Genomic DNA, 4,790 nt, shown 5'->3' on the forward strand with positions numbered 1-4,790 from the left:
CCTACCGGCCCCGCCGCGCCCGCCCTCCGCCTCCCCATTGGCCAGCGCCGCGCCGCGCCGCGTGCTGATTAGGCGAGACGGTTGCCGCTCACTGGTCAAACTGGCCCCGCCCCCGCAGGGCATGGATTGGCTGGTGGAGACGTCACTGGGCTAGTAGCCCCGCCCCTCAGTATTTGAAGCTGGGTCCCGCCCCCTTGTGGCCTAGTCGGGCCCGGGCCCGGGCGGGTTGCGGGTCTCTCTGGGGTGGTGGATGCGGCTCCTGCGCCGTCTTGAACCCAGCCGCAACCACCAGCCTCCTGCCTGCAGATTAGAAACCGTCTTTCACCCCGCAGATTTCCACGGCCGGTTCTTTTGTTGGCACGCTTGCTCTGGTGCCAAAATTGTCCCCTGTGACAGCTCTCCTCTCTCCATGCTCACTGGAGGCACACCAGTAGTCTTCTCCRTTTCRGCTTTCATCTTGCCAGGCTAAACCTCAGCTCCTCTTGCGTTTACGATTCTCCAAAGGCCTGTTCTTGCAGCCCTTCTCAGCACCTTCCCAAAGAGCTTGTTCCTGAGCTAAAGCAAACCAGACCTGTGTGCTCTGCCCTGATCCGACAAAGACCTGTACAAGGCAAGCGGCCTTTTGTCTTCTGATGGTATCTCACCAAATCCTAGGACCATAACACGCTCCAGGACTGAATGTTCAGCAAAGGAAGTTAAATTCCTGGACAGTCCTTCATGCCATACTTCAGGAAAACTGCAAGTAACTAAGCAGCCTATGTAACAGGTTACAGAGCAAAACACAGTGTAGTAGCGAAGGGTGCAGTGACAATGTTGAAAAAGGCTACGTTATAAAATTCATGTCTTTTACCACTTCGAAGTCCTAATTTTTCACTTTGATGCCAAAAGAGAATTTTCATTTTCACCTTTTTAGATACTGATAAATTATATCAGTCTCAGTTTAGGGCTGTATTCCCTCTCAATGTGTGTTTGAGAAGGGTTCCACACCATACCAAAGGAGTTGTGACTGCGCATATCTGCAAGATACAGAGAGAAAGTGTTTTGAAAAATATCCTGAAGCATACCAATGTCTCTGTCTCATCCTAGAAAGAGGCGTGTAGACTGAACAGGCTGTACATTTGAACTTTGGAGCTTTGCATTGTATTAGAAGCGAAGAAGGCATCTAGGAGAAAAGATGTGATTTTTCCAAATAAAGTTATCTAGGAAAATCCCTCTCTCCCTTCATAGCGTGCAAGGTATGATGTGTGGAAGGTAAGTGCACCACTCCTGCGCCACACTGTGGAACTCTTGGCACGGGATTTCAGGAAGCCAGGAAAGGATCACACAGAGCAGCGCTTGGGGGAAGGGAGTAACACGGGAGCCGCCCTGCCTGCAACACTTAATCCCCTGTAAGACTTGCCTTTAAGAGGAAAGTGAAGCAACCTCCAGTCAAACCCAGCTTTAACTTAAAAAAAGATTGTTAACAAATGTTACTAATTGTGTAATCTTCTAAAAGGAAACCAACTTCTCTGAGCAAGTGCAACCACAGACAAGCTTCCTTTGTACTGGCTGCAGCCTTCATCCGACCAGGCTCTCTCTGAACGAGAAGGTTGCTGAGGCACTGTACTGCTTTGCAATAAAGCAACCGCCTAAGGCAGATTTTTGTCTGGTTCGGGATCCCCCCCACAAAAAAATCTGCTTTTTGAAAACTGCATTAACATGAGCAACTCCGTACACAGACTTTACTAAAAGGTCCCTAGATAGGAATGATGCTCAGTGAGAAACATTTCCAATTAGTTGATTATGAATGTTTGATTTCTGATTACCAGTCTACTGACTAAAGAGTGAATTTCTGCATTAATTATATTAGAAATTAACATGAAGGAATGTTGGTAAACATTTGGAGCATCCCTTTCTCCCACATCTTCTTCCCCTCTGTGGTAAAGTTGGACCTCTCTGTGAAATTGAATTTCTGATTTCAAAATAATGATCGCCTGTATTTACAAAGGAAAAAGCCCAACATCTTTATTATGGTTTCAGAATCTGCTAGATTGTTCCTAAAATTCCAAACAAAAAAAAAAAGAAAAATAAGGCAGCTTTTCCATTTTCTCACAAGCGAAACCAAGATATCATATTTGTAACATGGGCTCTGCCGAGAACTTTGGAGGAACTGTTGGAAGAGTGAGGACTTCGAGGCGCTGCGCTTGGTGACTGCAGTACATGCTGGAAGGGTGCGGCACATAGGTGTAGAAGGTACAGCACAAATTTCAGTACTGACAAGCAGATGCAAGTCAAGTTACACTACGACTAAGCCAGGCTCAGGAATTGCTTCCTGAGTAATGCCTCACCTTGCCTTTTCTGAAACCTAAAAGAAACACGCTCTCTGAGCTCACCAAAGAATRGAGCTGCGTCTCTGCGAGCAATGAGCAGGAGGAAAGGGAGTCAGTTCCTACTGAAACAAGCAGTTCCTATGAAAGAGGGAAAAGGGAGCAGATAGTCATTATAGCTACAACCTTTCACAGAAATGACAGCTTCTTGGAAGACACGTGTAATTTTTACTTGAAGTAATTAAAGATYGAATATTACATCTAATTGAACAATATAATTCATGGCAGTAGTTCCATTTCTATACTGTTACTGCATTCATCAAGAACTGGTCACTCACATACAAAGCTAATAATATTTTTCAGCACCCACAAGCATTGCCAGATCAGCACAGGAATCTATAGTCTACCTAATTCAGTATTCAGTCTCAGCTATCAACCAAAATTGTAGTAGCTGAGGAAAAAAGATGACCTGATAGATAATTTCAGTCTTTATATTTCTCTTTCCTTAAGTGAAAGAATACATGCACTTTGCACTTTGTCATCATGACATTGAAGATGCTGGCAGATAGAAGATGTAATGACTACAGAGTTTAAATTATGGARCCTAATTATAATCCAAATTATGCAATGTTTTATAGTTTTTTTCAGGTCCAGTGAGTATCAATGTCTATTGTTTCTCTTCTGCAAGCATTAGCTAGGTACATCTTGCAACAGAGTATTAAATTATTACTACAGGTTCCTATCAAAGCAAAATGTATCTTTGGTATCTGTTATGGATTACAGACTTTTTGATGGGAAAAGTGCTACCATCCGCTTTTTTAGCATGGCTGGAAACAATTTAGATTTGATGAGGCTTGTTCTGCTTACCAGGACAGGACGCTATTTAATATAATTGAATATAAACACTTCTTATGTTTATTTTCAAGATGGTAGTGAGATTTGTATTTGGTCAGACATATCAGCATTCTTCCTCCTGACCAACAAAGATCAGATCGCTGAACTAGGCTATGACTCAGTAGTGGAGCGTCTGCTCTTGATCGTTTCAAACAACGGTTTCAGGAAATCACTGTCTACTGCCAAGCCATACCTAACTAACTAAACAGCAGCAGGAAAATGGATTCTGCATGTACTAATGCAATCGTTAGTTCTCAACAAAAGCAGCAGATTTATGTGTTTAAACAGGTTTTGATAACCAATTTAGCTCTCTTCAGCGAGACACAGCAGAAAGAGTTCCTAACATTTTCATATTTTCCAAATAACTTATTAAATGTTTGTTATTGATGAAGGATCAGAACATGTTAACTAAATTTAATTTTTACATTTTATAGAAAAGTATGAGGTACAGAAAAAAATATATAAAATGTAGCCACCTATTCTGGGTGCTCAGTTTGAGACAATAAAAAGCTAGCTTTTTAAAGCACTTAGAATTATGGGGACTTGCCAAATTCAGAGCACAGCTTTAGTGCTTCTCTTCCCTTTTTCAACTTTCAGCTTCTCCCTCTCTCCCAACTGATCTCTCCTCGTGCCTTTGCCCTAGTCTACTCTCGCAGGCCCTTTTATGCCTTTTGCGCTGGAGTCAGCAGCTTTCCTTTTCCCCACTTCTGAGGCCCGGCAATGCAGTTGCTGGCACAAGACAGTCAGCCTGCTTGTTCTCAGCTTCTCACATCCACACCGGGCCCGGCAGGGAGCAAGGCAAAGCTGCAAATTACAGCGAAAACCCTCTTCCGTCCGACTGCGGCCCAGCTAGCAAGGGCAGAGTCTTCTAGGAATTCAGCTACTGAAACCTAAAGTCTCAACCATGTATTTTTTGAGAGGCTTGTAGTCTGGYGTAATGCAGACGAATTGTCGTAAGCGTGTTAAAAGGCAGGTTCCCAGAGCCAACGGCCGCATCTACACACCAATTTCTGATCCTGAGCGCGAGGGTGGTCCAGGTTAACGTTTGCCCTGGGAAACATAAAGGCAGTATTGACCGGAATCGGCGTGAGGCAGACAAACGGCGGAGGAAATTTCAGACCAAACCGTTAACGTTTTGGCAAAGCCTTAAGGAACCGAGAACCGATTACTGCGACGGTGAACGCCACCGGCAACTGGCCGAGTTACCTGCCTCGTCCTCCAGGCTCCCCAGCAGCCGCGGGGGCCCTGTCTGCCAGCGGCGAGGCGTCGCTCGTCCCGCCAGGCCCCGGCGCGCTCGGATCCCCCCCCCCCCCAAGCCCAGGCCCTGCCGAGAGTCCCGCGAGGCGCGAGCTGTCGCGACAGGACGCTGGGCACGGGCCTACAGCGGCGGGTCATATCGCGACAGGCCTCGGCAAGAGCCGCAGTGCGGGAAGGCCCGTGGCAAGGCGCCTCCTACCCGCCCCTCGCGGCGACGGGGCGAGCCCGAGCGATATCGCGACATGCCTGCGGCGACGGGGCGGGCGCGGCCCCGCTGCCGCGGCGAGGGGGAGAAGGAGGAGCGGCGGGCGGGCCGCGCCGCCATGTCGCGGC

The sequence above is a fragment of the Apteryx rowi genome, unplaced genomic scaffold, assembly GCF_003343035.1.
Source record: "Apteryx rowi isolate R43461 unplaced genomic scaffold, aptRow1 scaffold_168, whole genome shotgun sequence".
In the NCBI taxonomy this organism is placed as follows: Eukaryota; Metazoa; Chordata; class Aves; order Apterygiformes; family Apterygidae; genus Apteryx; species Apteryx rowi.